The sequence below is a fragment of the Cupressus sempervirens genome, chromosome 4 (assembly GCF_028749045.1).
Source record: "Cupressus sempervirens isolate cs-2001-9-10 chromosome 4, ASM2874904v1, whole genome shotgun sequence".
Classification (NCBI taxonomy): domain Eukaryota; kingdom Viridiplantae; phylum Streptophyta; class Pinopsida; order Cupressales; family Cupressaceae; genus Cupressus; species Cupressus sempervirens.
This window is the reverse complement of record NC_143121.1, coordinates 881,166,547-881,184,596: the sequence shown is the minus strand read 5'-3', so window position 1 is coordinate 881,184,596 and position 18,050 is coordinate 881,166,547.

The following is an 18,050-nucleotide window of genomic DNA, read 5'->3' as shown; positions in this document are numbered from 1 at the left end:
CTTGATAGGATTGGTTTGGAGTGGATGGTGCGATAGGAGGTGAAGGGATGGATTCTTCAAAGGCAGCGGATGGATAGATGGGAGATTCAGTAGTGGAGATGGGTGAGTAGAAGATGGATGCATAAGGGTCATTACGAGAGATTTGGGAAATGCTTAGAGGCGATGTGGATAGGATTTGGAGGGATTTGATAGGTGGTGGGATTTTGATGCTTGCGGAAAGTGGAAGGATTTTAAGCAATTTGATGGATGGTATGGGGATGATAGCTATGGGAGATGGAGGTGATATTATAGATGGGGAAGCTTCATCACTGACTACTTCACATGGTTGGATTAGATGACATGGCTTATCGACTGTTGGAAGTGACTTTTCTTGTATTTCCTCTAGGAGATTCCTTGCAGACTCGTGTGTTGAAGGTGGAGGTGGATTGACAGGAATAGCTAGTGTGATGGGGGTGAAATATTGGAAGCTTGGTTGATGGGGTGATGGAGGGGAAGCTGGAATATCGGATGGCATGACTAGATAGTTTGGAATAACTCTTGGATTTTGGGGGATGCTTGGGGGAATGTTTCTAAGGCTTTCAATATACCCGTCGTAGTCAACAAGATTTTCATCATCGTTGGAATAGGAGGTGGCGGGAACAAGGACAATGCAACCAAACACATCATGATAGGATTGGTACTTCATGCTTTGATGATGAGTTTGATGGGGATGGGGTCTTGCATATGGATGAACACAGAAGCTCATGGTTGGATTTGGATTAAGCACAGATTTTGGATTGGCTGATGAAAGATTTCCTAGGGAGAGTCAAAGCTGTATGACAGACCTAAGGAGGATTGGCTGGAGATTTTTGGTTTTCTTGTGGGTGGAAGACTTCAAGGGTATGCTATCAAAAAGTGAGAGTTTTGCTTTCCTATGTGCAGGATTCGTGGTGATTGTGTCAACCTAAGAATAGACTAATGATCCTATGGCATGACATGAGATTGACCACTTATGGATCCCAATCTTTAGCTGAAGGTGATGAGCGATACAAGTGACAAAGATGGATTACCCTAGACAATGCTCTGTCAAAGGGATAACCTTGGTGAGATTGGTTGATTGGTAGGATTGATTGGATAGCAAAATCTAGCAAAGTGACAACAACTCTTTAAAGGCTTGGGTGATTTTGGATTGGGTTGCTAGCTGGCTGGGGGGATGATTTGGATGGACTTTGGATTTGGGATTGTTCTAAGGCAAAGAACTAGATAGATTCGGTTGCAGCGGGGGAGCTTGGATGATTTTCTGATAAGGCAGTGACTACGCTAAGTATGCCTTGAGTTGGGAGATTTCTACTTTTCTGGGATTTCGACCAAGATTGGCAAACATTCATTTAAAAGCTATGAACAAACAAGCAGACAAAAGTTTTCAGCAAGCACGTCAAACACACCTACATCTTAGGAAGCTTTCTATGAGGATGAAATTTGGTTTAGCTAGGGAGTCCTCGATATACACAAGGTACGTGAGGCCCAAATCTGTAGATGAAACCAAAATGATGTCACACAGCCAAGAGGAGCGGTAACCCACTTCTCCTCTTTCACTTCTCAAGGGTATAAAGTTCCTTGAGGCTTAGCCCGAGTGAGAAAATTTTGATCGCAAGAGAGGTGTCTTTGGATTCACCTCCCGATCTTTATACTCTGTCGGAACGCTGGAGTTGAGGTCGTCCCAAGGGGTGATGAAATCCCCAAGCAGGCCTCCTAAAAAGCTAAAAAAAGATTTTGGATCCTAATCTTATGCACCCAAGATGGCCTCGAAAGATGACAAGGGGAGAGAAGACTTGGATGATCTTGGGCTAAAAAACACGCTTTTTCTTTTACCAACTGACGCTTAAGTTTTCTGATCTAGACTTTGCAAGCACTCATGTTTAAGATACAATGTTTATTCCAACTTTGAAGCGTCGAAAAAAATAAAATTGATCAAAGAATGCAAACAAGAAGAAGAGTTAGGGTCAACAAGAAGGTAAACCCGTGCACCTGGAGGCCCTCCACGTCAAGTATCGATTGATTTTTCTTTAAGGCATTCAAGATTGAGTGTGAGTTTATTTTAAGCCCAAAACAAAGGTGTGTGAGATTTTATTTCAAGCGCGTGCCCGAAGGCCCTCCACGTCAAGATTTGTCCAATTTTTATGCCCAAATGAAGTGTGAGCGAGATTAATGCGCATTCAAAGAATTTCCTAACTTAGAAAAACCACTAAAAACCCAAGTGAGTGGAGTTTGATTTGCGTGGAGCACTTAACACCCTCTTAGGTGGACCCATCCCCATAGATGGCACTGAGATTGCAACCAATGGTTAAATTGATGGGTGATTAAAGAGGGTGAGTCCAACGACAAACTCACTCAAAGCATTTTTATTTGTTTTTATAACTTAAAAGATTACAAAAATGTAGATTCTTTTTATGCTCCAAAAGATGATTATTTGATCTATGGCATTCAAGATTGGATTTGTTGTTTTAATCATGCATTCATAAAAAAACAAACTTTGATTTTAATCCATGGCACTCAAGAGTGATTTTAGCAACATGCATTCAAAGACAAGTGATTAAGCATTCAAGTTTTTTCTTTTGAGCATTCAAGATTGAGATTTTGTGTGTTGTTTTAAGAATTTTGAAGTGCTTTGTTTTAACCTTAGATCATTCAAGATTGTTTTTGGACTCAAAAGTGAAAATGACTCTTTGGACTTTTCTTTTCATTCAAGATTTTGTGTTCTAGTTTGCATGTTTTAAGCCCAAAAATGATATTCCTAGATTGTTTTGATGCATAAAAAACCTAAGAAACATTCAAGATTTTGCAACAAGACATTTGTTTGGAACAAATAACAAAGCTTTTTAGGACAATTTTGGCAACCATTTAGGACTCTTAGTTTTCATGAGATTTTTAAAAGAACTTTAACATATTTGCAAATCAGGTTCATTTTATCCTTGATTGATGCTTTGAGTTTGATTTAGATTTTAGTATACACTTAGTGTTGATTTTGAACCTTTTGAAATGAAAACTTGAAGTTCTTTTTAAATTCCCAAAAATGAAGTGTTCCTAACTTTGCATGAATGCATCTAAAACCTTGATGTTGCAAGGATGCAAATGATTAGATTGGTTTAGTTTCACTTGTTAAAAGCTTTTTTCTTTTTTGCAAATTTTTAATTTTTTAATAGATTTAAGTATGATTTGGGGGTTCATTTTAAGCACTAAAAAGAAGTGTGTATGATTTTGCTTCCTTAAAAAAAAAATGGCCAAGATCTCCCACAAGGAGAAGAAGAAGAAGTAGATGGAATAAGAAGAATATAGACAAGAAGAGGAAGAAGAATTCCAAGTGCTTTGTCCACCTATAAGCTTGAAAAATCTGCAAATACTATGAGATAGACTATGAGTTCCTTTGTCTTCTTCATGCTCATGTGGACCTACAAAACCAATTTATACAATCCTACCAATCACAAAAATAAGCAAAATTAGCCAAAATCAGCAAATGACATACAAAACTTGACTAAAAAAGCTAATGAAGATGACCCATGCGGGGTCCCACCGGACGTGCCAAAATGTATATGAGCAATGTTAGTATGCTAATAGAAACCAAATTTAAATAAAACTTCTACAAACTAAACAAAATTCATAAACTTCAAGATAGACTAAGATGAGCTCTCAATTGAGAATATGAGCCATTAATGGGCTCTCTCAATGAGAAGCTCTCTTGTTGAGTGGCTTTGTCTAAATAGATAGGATGTATGCTCAAGCTTATGCTTCAAAAAGGGCTTCAAATGGAGTTGGAATTTGGGTGTGAGTGTATGGTTTTGATGTAAAATGGCTTCTCAAAATGGAATTATGACTTTACTTCATGGATTGTGTTATTTTGCAAAGGGGAAGGATCCAATTTATAGGCAAGAGGCTTGAGGGATTGAGGGCTAAGATGCAAGGATGGGAAAAAGCTCATGGAGGGCTCAGATTGCATGAGAAGAGAGCACATGGATTGTGCTTCCTTACAACCAATCAAGGAGTGACACATGTCACATGGTGAGATGATGGAGGAAAGGGGAAGGATGAATCAACAAAGGAGGCTCAAGGGATAAAATCTTCATAAAGACCCTTCATAAGTACTTTGTAAGAACATTTATGACTTTGTGGGCTTTATAAAATTTTGTGGTTGAAGATATTTTGAGGGTGATGAGAGCAATTTTGACTTGGACTTGATTAGGAAGGTTTTAAGTTTGCTTAGGATTGTTCAAATGATTAGAGGATGGATTAGAATCGTTTAGGATTAGCTTAGGGATAGGCAAGTGGATGGCATTTAATGAGGGTGGGTGAAGGAGGAGATATTTGTTAACTTTGGCTTGGGTTAGTAAGTTGTAACCCATGTTTAGGGAATGTGACAAGGTTAGGAGGGGATTAGGATTAGGTTTAAAGACATCTTCTAGAAGAGTCTAGACTTTGGATGAGGATAAAGACTTTCTAGAATAGTCTAGAATTTCTTAGGATGAGGATGAAGACTTTCTAGAAGAGTCTAGAACTTCTTAGGATGAGGATAAATTAGATTTTTAGGAAATAAATAAAGTTTTATTTATTTCAAGGGTTTGGGTTGAGGAGATATTTATTAAAACTTTTTTAATAAACATGAGGATTAATATTTAATCTTAATTAAATATTTTGAGTTGGGATTAGGGGTAGGAAATGATGAGATTAGCCTTTAATCGAAATTAAAGAAGGATTAGAAGATTTTGGAAGAGGTTATTGGTCTTAAGGAAATTGGCCAACTTTTGGGAAAAAAATAATTTTTTTATTTATTTTGGGTTTTTTGGTCAATTTATTAATTAAATAATTAATAAATAAGGAAATAATGTTTAAATAAGATTTAAACATTTTTGGGAGGGATTTCTTAATTAAATATTTTTCATTAAGATAAAGGGATTTAATGGCATAAAAATAAATAAATAAATAAAATAATTAATTAATTAATAAATGATGATGTCATCAGGGACTTTTTTTCATAAAATAAAAATACTTTATTTTCTAAAGGTTTTTAGGTGTCTACAAGTGCACACTAAAATCTAAATCAAACTCAAAGCATCAATCAAGGATAAAATGAACCTCATTTGCAAATATGTTAAAGTTCTTTTAAAAATCTCATGAAAACTAGGAGTCCTAAATGGTTGCAAAAATTGTCCTAAAAAGCTTTGTTATTTGTTCCAAACAAATGTCTTGTTGCAAAATCTTGAATGTTTCTTAGGTTTTTCATGCATCAAAACAATCTAGGAATATCATTTTTGGGCTTAAAACATGCAAACTAGAACACAAAATCTTGAATGAAAAGCAAAGTCCAAAGAGTCATTTTCACTTTTGAGTCCAAAAAAAATCTTGAATGATCTAAGGTTAAAACAAAGCACTTCAAAGTTCTTAAAACAACACACAAAATCTCAATCTTGAATGCTCAAAGGAAAAAACTTGAATGTTTAATCACTTGTCTTTGAATGCATGTTGCTAAAATCACTCTTGAGTGCCATGGATTAAAATTAAAGTTTTTTTATTTTTATGAATGCATGATTAAAACAAAAAATCCAATCTTGAATGCCATAGATCAAATAATCATCTTTTGGAGCATAAAAAGAATCTACATTTTTGTAATCTTTTAAGTTATAAAAACAAATAAAAATGCTTTGAGTGAGTTTGTTGTTGGACTCACCCTCTTTAATCACCCATCAATTTAACCATTGGTTGCAATCTCAGTGCCATCTATGGGGATGGGTCCACCTAAAAGGGTGTTAAGTGCTCCATGCAAATCAAACTCCACTCACTTGGGTTTTTAGTGGTTTTTCTAAGTTAGAAAATTCCTTGAATGCACATTAATCTCGCTCACACTTCATTTGGGCATAAAAATTGGACAAATCTTGACGTGGAGGGCCTCCGAGCGCACGCTTGAAATCAAATCTCACACACCTTTTTTTTGGGCTTAAAATAAAATCACACTCAATCTTGAATGCCTTAAAGAAAAATCAATCGATACTTGACGTGGAGGGCCTCCGGGCGCACGGGTTTACCTTCTTGTTGACCCTAACTCTTCTTCTTGTTTGCATTCTTCGATCAATTTTATTTTTGTCGACGCTTCAAAGTTGGAATAAACATTGTATCTTAAACATGAGTGCTTGCAAAGTCTAGATCAGAAAACTTAAGCGTCAGTTGGTAAAAGAACAAGCATGTTTTTTAGCCCAAGATCATCCAAGTCTTCTCTCCCCTTGTCGTCTTTCGAGGCCATCTTGGGTGCATAAGATTAGGATCCAAAATCTTGTCTTAGCTTTTTAGGATGCCTGCTCTGGGATTTCATCACCCCTTGGGACGACCTCAACTCAAACGTTCTGGCAGAGTATAAAGATCAGGAGGTGAATCCAAAGACACCTCTCTTGGGATCAAAATTTTGTCACTCAGGCTAAGCCTCAAGGAACTTTATACCCTTGAGAAGTGAAAGAGGAGAAGTGGGTTACCGCTCCTCTCGGCTGTGTGACATCTTTTTGGTTTCATCTACGGATTCGGGCCTCACGTACCTTGCGTATATTGAGGAATCCCTAGCTAAACCAAATTTCATCCTTGTAGAAAGCTTCCTAGGATGTTGGTGTGTTTGACGTGCTTGCTGAAAACTTTTGTCTGCTTGTTTGTTCATAGCTTTTGAATGAATGTTTGCCAATTTTGGTCGAAATCCCAAAAAAGTAGAAATCTCCCAGCTCAAGGGATACTTAGCGTAGTCACTGCCTTATCAGAAAATCATCCAAGCTCCCCCGCTGCAACCGAATCTATCTAGTTCTTTGCCTTAGAACAATCCCAAATCCAAAGTCCATCCAAATCATCCCCCTAGCCAGCTAGCAACCCAATCCAAAATCACCCAAGCCTTTAAAGAGTTGTTGTCACTTTGCCAAAATTTGCTATTCAATCAGTCTATCCTACCAATCAACCAATCTCACCAAGGTTATCCCTCTGACAGAGCATTGTCTAGGGTAATCTAGCTTTGTCACTTGCATCCCTCATCACCTTGAGCTAAAGGTTGGGATCCACAAGTGGTCAATCTCGTGTCATGCCCATAGGATCATTAGTCTATCCTCAAGTTGACATAGCCACCACCAAATCCAGCGCATAGGAAAACAAAACTCTCACCTTTTGACAACATGCCCTTGAAGTCTTCCATCCACAGGAAAGCCAAAAATCTCCAGCCAATCCTCCTTAGGTCTGTCATGCAGCTTTGACTCTCCCTAGGAAATCTTTCATCAGCCAATCCAAAATCTGTGCTTAATCCAAATCCAACCATGAGCTTCCGTGTTCATCCATATGCAAGACCCCATCCCCATCAAACTCACCATCAAAGCATGAAGTACCAATCCTATCATGATGTGTTTGGTCACATTGTCCTTGCTCCTGCCACCTCCTATTCCAATGATGATGAAAATCTTGTTGACTATGATGGGTGTATTGAAAGCCTTGGAAACATTCCCCCAAGCATCCCCCAAAATCCAAGAGTTATTCCAAACTATCTAGTCATGCCATCTGATACTCTAGCTTCCCCTCCATCACCCCATCAACCAAGCTTCCAATCTTCCACCCCCATCACACTAGCTATTCCTGTCAATCCACCTCCACCTTCGACACACGAGTCTCCAAGGAATCTCCTAGAGGAAATACAAGAAAAGTTGCCTCCAACAGTCGATAAGCCATGTCATCTAATCCAACCATGTGAAGTAGTCAGTGATGAAGCTTCCCCATCTATAATATCACCTCCATCTCCCATAGCTATCATCCCCATACCATCCATCAAATTGCTTAAAATCCTTCCACTTCCCGCAAGCATCAAAATCCCACCACCTATCAAATCCCTCCAAATCCTATCCACATCGCCTCTAAGCATTTCCCAAATCTCTCGTAATGACCCTTATGCATCCATCTTCTACTCACCCATCTCCACTACTGAATCTCCCATCTATCCATCCGTTGCCTTTGAAGAATCCATCCCTTCACCTCCTATCACACCATCCACTCCAAACCAATCCTATCAAGATCCTGCCCAAAAGCATGTTGACATCCCCTAAAGCATAAATGAAGATATCATCGTACCATGTCTTCCATCCATAGTGCAGTCACCATCTCCTCCATCTCCAAAACCTCAAGCCATATCTCCTCCACTACAAGATATCTTGTCATCCCACCAACTACATCAAGATCCTATCCTTCCATCTCCCCCGCTCCATGCTTCCATCTTACCACCTATCCAAGCTATTCCACCATCTATAATATACCCTCTTGGTTCACTTACATTCATCCACGGTGGCCTCTCTCAGCAGAAGAATTAAGAACAATATCTCCCCATTGCAATACACCTAATAAATCACTTCTACCATTTTCTGCAAGCAAAAAGTTTCCTCAGCTTGTTCAAATGCTCAATCGATGGCATTATCAAGGTCAAGGTTTAGGACCACAAGAGCAAGGAATCAGAGAGCCTATTATTGCACAAAAAAATCTAGGATTTCATGGTCTTGGATATGTATCCAAAGTCTCACCATCTGAAGGTGTTGGTACACCACACCCCCAAACCAAGCCTATCTCCAAGCCCACCATGCCAGCCTCCCATCACTCCTTCAAGAAATCTTATGTCATCCCCCCTCCACCATCTTTGCAACCCAAAACAACCTACCATATCCCCCCTTCATCCGCTAAAGCCATTTTGGGTCCCTATGTCCCAAAATCTACCATCCTCCATCCTCCTATTAGCCATCATAAAAATCCTATTCCATCCATTCCTATGCAAGATCAACAAAGGCACATATCAGGGCACATCATCCATCATCATCCCCCTACATGCTCTTTCATATCCTCTCCATCTCACAAAGCTTCTCCTAACCATCTTCTCAAAGCTTACCACAACAATGTAAATGCCAACTTCAAAATGCATAAAGCTAAAAATCCACATCCTAGGCAATCATATGTCTATTCTAAAAGACATACTCCAAAAAGGAAAAATCCAATCAAAGAATGCAAAACAATGCAAAAGCCTATGAAAAGAAAATCCAAAACCATGAGGATCCCCAAGAAAAAAGTTGAAACCCAATGCATAATGGCATCCACCATTGCTAATCCCCCATCTAGTGACTCATGTCCCCCATCTCCTAACTCCATCTTGGGTGCCTATATCCCCAAGCACGCTTCCACAAATCCTCCATCATGCCCGCATCTACCATCTATCCCCCATATGCTCTTTTCACACCCATCCCAACATGTGTCAATGTTGCTCTTGCAAGCATCCCCATATCATGCTCCTTTCCAACCTTTTCATCCCTCCATCTCCTACCATCAATCCCATCTAATCCAATCTATTGCATAAATCACACATCCAGTGTACCAACAACTAGCAACAAAATTGTACATTCTAACAGCCAGTGAAAAATTCCAAAAAAGCCAAAATAGCTGAAGAAAGCCAAAATCATTCCAGCTAAGTCCAAAAGTCAAAAAGTCAAAAAAAAAGAAAAGAAAAAAAAAGTGCCCACTGGTGAAAACTTGGCAATTCAAGCGCCTTGGACAAGTACCATGATGAAAACTTGGCAAACAAGCATCATGCGTAATCTAGCCATTCCCAGCTTAGCCTATCATCCTCATGCTTTTGGTCACATCTTGCCATTCAGCTCCATCTTCCAATTTATCCACCTATCTTTCATCCTCCAGCTTTTATCTATCACTATCCACCTATCTTTCATCCTCCAGCTTTTATCTATCACTATCCACTTATCTTCTGCAACCTCACCCCATCATCCTAGTTATCATCCATCTCCTTAGCGCCTTCAGCTTGTCCATCCTAGCTTCAATCCTATCACATCCATCGTAAGACTTCCTTCTGCATGTCATCTTCTAACTGGGGGCATTGTATTCCTTGGAGATCTTGTCTTGTCCATCCTCCCTTGTCATTCGTACCTCGCTCTAGGCTATCCTCATGCAAATCCAATGTCATCCTCTCATTAGCCATTCACTCTAGCACTATCTATCAGCTTAGCTACCACCAACCTTGGCATTATCCCCATCCTTGGTCAAACATCTATCATCATCATTGGATGCATCCTTCCAAATCCATATCTTACGCTATCACCTCATCCTTAGTTTCTGCATCTTACACAAAATCGAGCTATCCCGCTATCCTCTCATCCTGAGCTTTTATCCATCTGTATCATACATATCATTGGTCTGTTAGCTTGTACCATATCTTGATTAGCCTGCTTGTAAATATCTTGGTCTATCAGCTTGTACATCCTCTTTAGCTTAGTACCATTGTATCTATCCAGTGTTCATGTCAGTTTGTCCTTGATCAACATCTTTCACCCATCACACATCTTGGTTAGCTATTCCAATGCATCCTTTAGCTAGATTTCTTGTTACCAAAGTGTTATCTTTCTTAGTTCAGCTTGCCAGATGCATCACTCATCCAAATCCACCAGCTTAGGTGCTCTCCAATAGGTCCTTGCAGGATATAGCTTTCCTCATGTCTGATCTTGGTCCGTTAGTACCTCGTCCTACCCATCTCGTTGGCAAACGGTTCTCTTTTGGATTTTCTCTTTCTTTTGATTTGGACTCTTCCCTGTTGGGTCTTGAAATATCTTTTCCAAGAAATCTCCTTGTTCCCTCCTCAAGGTTTCCACGATCTTCCATATCATGGTATACTGTGAATGGGGCAATTAGAGCATAAGGTCTTGATCATGTCTTTTGTTTTTTTTTTTTTTCTGCTTGTGGGTTACCCAGTGTCGGTTCCACTCTGATTCTTTCAAGATTCATGTGTGATGCTGGGGAAATCCTTGTGTGTTTGTTTTAAGTCAGTTCATCAGTCCTCTAGATAGTTGGTGAAAAGGCCTTGATGTTCTTGGTAACCTTGGAAATTAACCAACAGTCCTATAGAAAATCTAGTGCTCAACTACATGGTGGTACTTCTCTTTGAAGTATCCCCCCGCTCAAAAAGCTTCAATGGTTTTCCTTCATCTCCATTATCCCCCATCCATATCCAACATTCATCTCTCCTACCCCAGCTTATGCATCCATATCTCTTTGACTCACTCCTCACCTTTAGCTTTAGGGATCCACAATCCTAGTCTTAGGGATCCACTAATCCAAATCAATCCACCAAGCCTCATCTTTCGAGATCCACAATCCTAGTACTAGGGATCTTCGAAACCCATCTTTCGCAAATTTGACTCTTTGAAATCCTGTTGCATCAGCTTTTTAATCCCCTCAACCATCTCCCCATCCTGGATTCCTTTTATAACGCTCTGCTCCTTCATCCTCTGCAATCCCTGAGATCTTAAGCTTGCTTCCCCTTGTGCCTCTGATTCTCCCTTTATCATTCTCCCGTAGTTAGAGTTTGCGCTAACTAAACCTCTTCTCTTAAACCAATCTGAGTCTCCTTGCTCATCCCAGATTCTTGTATTTTTCAAGAAGCCATCGAGCCTCGCTTTCTCTCCCCGCTGCCTTCTTGGGGGGGCATCTCATAGTCCATTCTCTCCTCTTCTGCTCTAGCCTTGGGCATCTTATTTTCTTATCTTTGATGCCATGCCACTTGCGGCATCACATCAAAGAGGGGCAAAATGTAGACACCTAAAAATCCTTTAGAAAATAATATTTTTATTTTCTAAAAAAAATCCTTGATGACATCATCATTAATTAATTAATTTTTATGCCATTAAATCCCTTTATCTTAATTAAAAATATTTAATTAAAGAATCCCTCCCAAAAATGTTTAAATCTTATTTAAACATTATTTCCTTATTTATTAATTATTTAATTAATAAATTGACCAAAAATCCTAAAATAAATAAAAAATTTATTTTTTGCCCAAAACTTGGCCAATTTCCTTAAGACCACTAACCTCTTCCAAAATCTTCTAATCCTTCTTTAATTTTGATTAAAGGCTAATCCCATCATTTCCTACCCCTAATCCCAACTCAAAATATTTAATCAAGATTAAATATTAATCCTCATGTTTATTAAAAATATTTTAATAAATATCTCCTCAACCCAAACCCTTGAAATAAATAAAACTTTATTTATTTCATAAAATCTTATCCTAGGAAGTTCTAGACTCTTCTAGAAAGTCTTCATCCTCATCCAAAGCCTAGACTCTTCTAGAAGATGTCTTTAACCCTAATCCTAATCCCCTCCTAACCTTGTCACATTCCCTAAACATGGGTTAAGACTTGCTAAATCAAGCCAAAGTTAACAAATATCTCCTCCTTCACCCATCCTCATTAATTGCAATCCACTTGCCATCCACTTGCCTAGTCCTAAGCCATCTCTAACCCTTCTTTTAATCATTTTTACAACCCTAAGCAAGCTTAAAACCTCCCTAAACCCTCAAATTCGAATTTCATGGTATCTCTCACAAATATCTTCAACCACAAAATTTTATAAAGCCCACAAAGTCATAAATGTTCTTACAAAGCACTTATGAAGGGTCTTTATGAAGATTTTATCTCTTGAGCCTCCTTTGTTGACTCATCCTTGCCCTTTCCTCCATCCTCTCACCCTGTGACATGTTTCACTCCTTGATTGGTTGTAAGGAAGCACAATCTATGTGCTCTCCTCTCATTAAATCTAAGCCCTCCATGAGTTTTTTCCCATCCTTGCATCCTAGCCCTTGACCCCTCAAGCCCTTTGCCTATTTAAGGAATCCTCTCCCAAGCCATTTTAACACAATCCATGAAGTAAAGTTATAATGCTATTTTGAGAGCCAAATCCATACTAAAGCCATCTATCCACACCAAAAATCCACAATCATCCATTGAAGCCTTTGGAAGCATATTGAGCATACATCCTATCCATTTAGATAAAGCTACTCAACAAGAGAGCTTCTTATTGAGAGAGTCCATTAATGGCTCATATTCTCAATTGAGAGCTCATCTTAGTCTATCTTGAAGTTTATGAATTTTGTTTAGTTTGTAGAAGCTTTATTTAAATTTGGTTTCTATTAGCATACTAACATTGCTCATATACAATGTCAATATGGTAACAAAGGAATGCTTGATTACAAGGAATCGTAAATGATGGTCATGACATTTAGACATAAAGGTGCATTCTAATGGTTTAACAAAGCGATTGAAGGTAGCTCATGAATTCACATAAATATGTGAGGAGAAGGTGTGTATGTTAAAGATTAAACATGGTGTCTAAATCCATGAGAGGAATATGAGTCAATTCACTAATGAAGAATCTTGTTGTTGCAAAAGAAGCTGACCACATCTATCCTTATTTGCGGGCTTACATAAAAAATCAGGTGAACTGCTGGACAGTTGGAAACCTGTAGGCCAATTCCATAGAGAATTCGATTTTGAGATCATGCAAATGAGGTGCCTTTCGAAATGCATGAGGTGATTTTTCTTTGCCTTCCACCTTCTTTTTTGTTGATTTTGATGGTGGCCATTGCATTATGAAAAGTCATGGTGGATAGCCTTATTGAGATCCTGATTGGATTTTAACTGTATCCATGTTGTGGGTTTGTAAGAAAGGAGAAATGAGTAAAGTTTGTGACTAATTCAGAGTTTCCTGATCTGCAAGTTATTGAAGATTTAGTTTCAAATGATTCCATTGATTCCAGAGATACCCAATGCCAAGGTAATTTGTGTAGTTATCGGATGTCGTGTTTAGAAAAATACTTCACGTAATGGTGATATTCAAAACTGATGTACAAGAATAGTCTTAGAGCTCACAGTTGGTGTTAATGTGACTAGGAAACCTCATGAAAATTGCGGCCTAGATTCTAAGGCGTAAATATCTAAAGCAACAGTACGTGGTGCCTCTAAGTATGAATTGACAATATAAATTGTTAATATCAATAGCACCATTTGTGGTTCCTCACAACCTCACATAATGGCTCGATGCTAATCATGGGAGATGCAAGTTTACCCAATGGTCAATACCACTCAAATACAACAGGGTAAATTGGATGACCAAATCCCATTGGAATGTCTCCTCAAATGAAGATTACGCAAGAATTATCCTTCCTTAATGGGCTTTAAAAAGAAAAGAGCTGAGCTTACATGTCTTGAAGATCAAAAGCTTGACTATATAAAAGAGATTATATGTGATGCAGAATTAACATTTGAAGATATGGGCTTTCTCAGTGAGGAAGATGTGCTAGACTTTCTTGAAGATCCTAATTTGTTTGACAAAATAAACCATCGATGACAGGTGTCTCCTATTAGAAGAATTTCACTGCAAAGGTTCCCTAAGGATTAATAGGAAATGAATATATTACATATTCATATTTGACAATATGAATATATTATATATTGTGCCAGGATATATTTCCATGTACCTCAGGCCTCCATTCAGAATAGGAAAGGTTATATATTATATCACAACTTTAATGACATATGTCATTAGATTTGCTACCTAATGTTTAATAAGGAGCCAAATATTACAATTACGGGGAGATATTAAAAGGGGAAAAGGAAGATTAAACAAAAGAAACTTCCCAAAATTAGTTATGAAAATCGAAAAGCCATGGGAAAGAGCAGGTAAAATAAGCCAGCGGTAGAGCATCAAAGAAGATAGATCTTTTTCTCTCCAGGACTGCAAACTTGGTGCTACAACAAAGAGGGAAAATTTTCCAGATTATTTCCATCATTAGCCCATTTTTCTTGTGAAGGCCATGAGGAGCAGAGCCAAGGTTTTCCTTTCTTGCTTTCTGAACTGTGCATGTTAGAAAATAAGAGAGTTGTGTTTGTTTGATATGCAGAGAAAAACTTTGGGTTTCATTAATGGTGATTGTGATAGCAAGTGTATCTTTATGCTTTTAGAGGAGGGAGACTTGAAAGTTAGTTGTTTATCAAAATTTTGAGTTTGAGCAATCTACTTTCCACTAATTGTGATCTTTGTGTTGCTTTAGTTTTCTCTAAAATATGCCATTATATCTCCATATCATCATTTCTGCACTTTCTCAAGAAGATGGATAATGTGTTTCTTAATTTTTTTCTTTCGTAGCATGTCAAGGTGAATGAACTTTGTGTCATTTACCATTTAATTTCTTGTAGTTGTTTAGTTTTCCCTGCATCTACATTGTATTTACAGGTAGATGTTTGATATCCTTTTATGCTTTCTGGTTAAAAGCATTCACAAATAATTCATTGAATATTTCATGCGGGGAGCTGTACCCGATAAAATTTAGAGGAAGTTTATCAATTCCATGATAACCCATCCAACTGTTGGTGTTGATTTGTCCTTTCACTTGGGCATTCAGGGTCAGATTTGCACATGTTTTCTCGGAGGACAATCTATACACTAACACCCATATCACACTGTAAATGTTTTTTTTTGTGTCTTGCATGGACTACATAGTGACTCCATTTGCATTTTTCCATTATATGAATATTGTGTGGATCTTTTGCATATAGACTAAAGTTTTTTTCACAAATGACATTTTGCATTCATCATATATTGTTATTTTTTTGATGTACATTAGAGATTTTAAATATGCATACATTGATTACATCAACAAGATCAAAGTTCTTTTTAGAAAAAAACATTTTATTTGGAGACCCTGTATATTGTGTGTTTGGTAAAAACATAATGCATATCTGTACTCTATGGCATAGAAGAGTACACAAAATTGCAAGGACATTTCAAAACACCATACCTTTTAAACAAGCATTTGACATAAGCATGCACTCTTGTTAATCTTCCACTTTTGAGTCATTATTGTGGTATTTATTCAATATAGATCTTCCAATCTTGAGATGATGTCCCTTTGGGCATTTTGTCAAACAATTTGATTCCTTGTCTATTTCAATAGCTTATTCAAAAATTGCAAGACACTGAATTAGTTACATACTTTAATCTTTAAAATTTTAATTTTATTTTAATGAAGACTTAAAAGTATGAAAATTTTAATTTTGAAATTATGAAGAGTAAAAAGCTATGAAACTTTGATGTTTCTTATGATGATTTTGTTATACTTTAATCTTGAACAATTTTGATTGTTTTAGAGATTGACATATTTTTAACAACCTAAATTTTCTATGAATGGACTTGCAACATACAATAATCTTTAAGAGTTTTTTAAAATTTGAAGACTAAAAAGCTATCAAACTTTAATTTTACTTATGATGAATTCATTACACACTTTAATCTTAAACAACTTTGTTTTAGAGATTGATATATTTTTAACAACCTCAATTTTCTATGAATGGAGTTATTACAAACAATAAACTTTAAGAGTTTTTAAACTTATGAAGACTAAAAAGCTATGAAACTTTGATTTTTCTTATTATGAAGAGTAAAAAAGTAGGAAACCTTGATTTTTCTTACGATGGATTCATTACACACTTTAATTTTAAACAATTTTAATTGTTTTAGAGATTGACATATTTTTAACAATCTAATTTTTTTATGAATGGACTTGTTACAAACAATAATCTTTAAGAGTTCTAATTAGTTTCAAAATTGACATATTTCCTTCCCATCACTTAAATCAACAAATCTAATAATGTGACAATCAATTATAAATAAAAATTGTATGTAATATTTTTTGAAAGCAATTTCCTTGACATGCATGCGATAAATAATATATTTTAATTTTACAAAATGCTTCAATTTCTTGAACATTTAAGCTCCTATCGGATCTGTATACATTTTGGAAGATCTAAAATAATGGGACTAGTGTTATAGGTTGTTCTGTTCAAATTATGATACTTATTAGTGTTGGAAATATGGTCAATTAGATGTCTTGATGATTATCATATATGGCAACATAGATTCAACATTTAATTTATGCAGTTAGAGATAGAAAATTGTGTATGTATTAGACAGTTTGTAGTAGTTTAGAGAACAAATCTGAAGAGCACGGATGATGTGGAGAGAGTTACCTTATGCATAGTTGAGGAAAGGTTTGTGACATCATCATGATGATGCATACCAGTGTGCATGTGTGTATGGATAGTACAATGCAAGTTATACTAAGACTAACAATGTGGGCATTTAATAGTGCAGAAAAGAGCATGGCAGTAAATAGAGTTGTTCATCTTTAGGAACTATTTTGGTTACAAAATAATTACTAAGTTATGTTGAGCTGATGATGTGGATATTTTTCCATAATTTATTTTATATTATGTCAAGCATGTGAAGAGATGAAGGCCGACAATGCAAAACTTTATATTGTGCAAGGTATAAGTAAAGATCTTATCTTGCGTAGATAATGGTGAAGTTGCATGATTTGATGTGACATGCAAACTATTGTGAGAACTATTAGCAAGTCTTATGTGATGCGAAATCTGATGTAAGATTAGAGCAAGTGCAAATTACAATAACAAAACAAGTATTGTATGTATACCTATCTTGTGAATGAATTGAATTGTATAATTACATGTTAGGGTAGTGGGCTCTTCTTGTATACATTGTAATTATTCTACCGACTCCTAACATGGTTATAGCAACTCCTAACAAGGTTGAGGCTTCTAAATAGGCCCAGTCCTCTAACAAGGACTCGAGACACTATATGTACCTCATAGACTCCTAACAGGGTCAATATCCTTAATAGGATCCTATTGTTTAGTGAATCATCTAGTGGGTATCATCCCCACTAGGGTTTTCCCTTGGCCAATGTTTTCCTAGTTAACAAATAATGGTGTAATGAGTTCTCTATGTGCATGGATCTATTTACTTTTAAGCATTGTTGGTTTACTTTCATTGCAAGTTATAAAGTAATTAGCAATATTCAATCATGGAAAAAAGTTTGTAGAATACTAATTCACCCCCCTCTCAGTATTATCTATTTCTAACAATTGGTATTAGAGCCTAGTTATTTTGAAGAGGCTTAGCAACTGAAGTAAGATCCCAGTAAATATGAAACAGTTGAAGAAGAATCTTGGAGAAGCCCTTGAAAAGATTGACCTTCTTACTAAAGAGAGAGATAACTTGAAAGATATAAATAAAGATGCAAAAGTTTACATTTGATGATCTTAAATTTGACAAAGAACCTTTTGTAGAAATTAGTGATAACAATGATACAAAAAATCTCAAGAAATAGAATG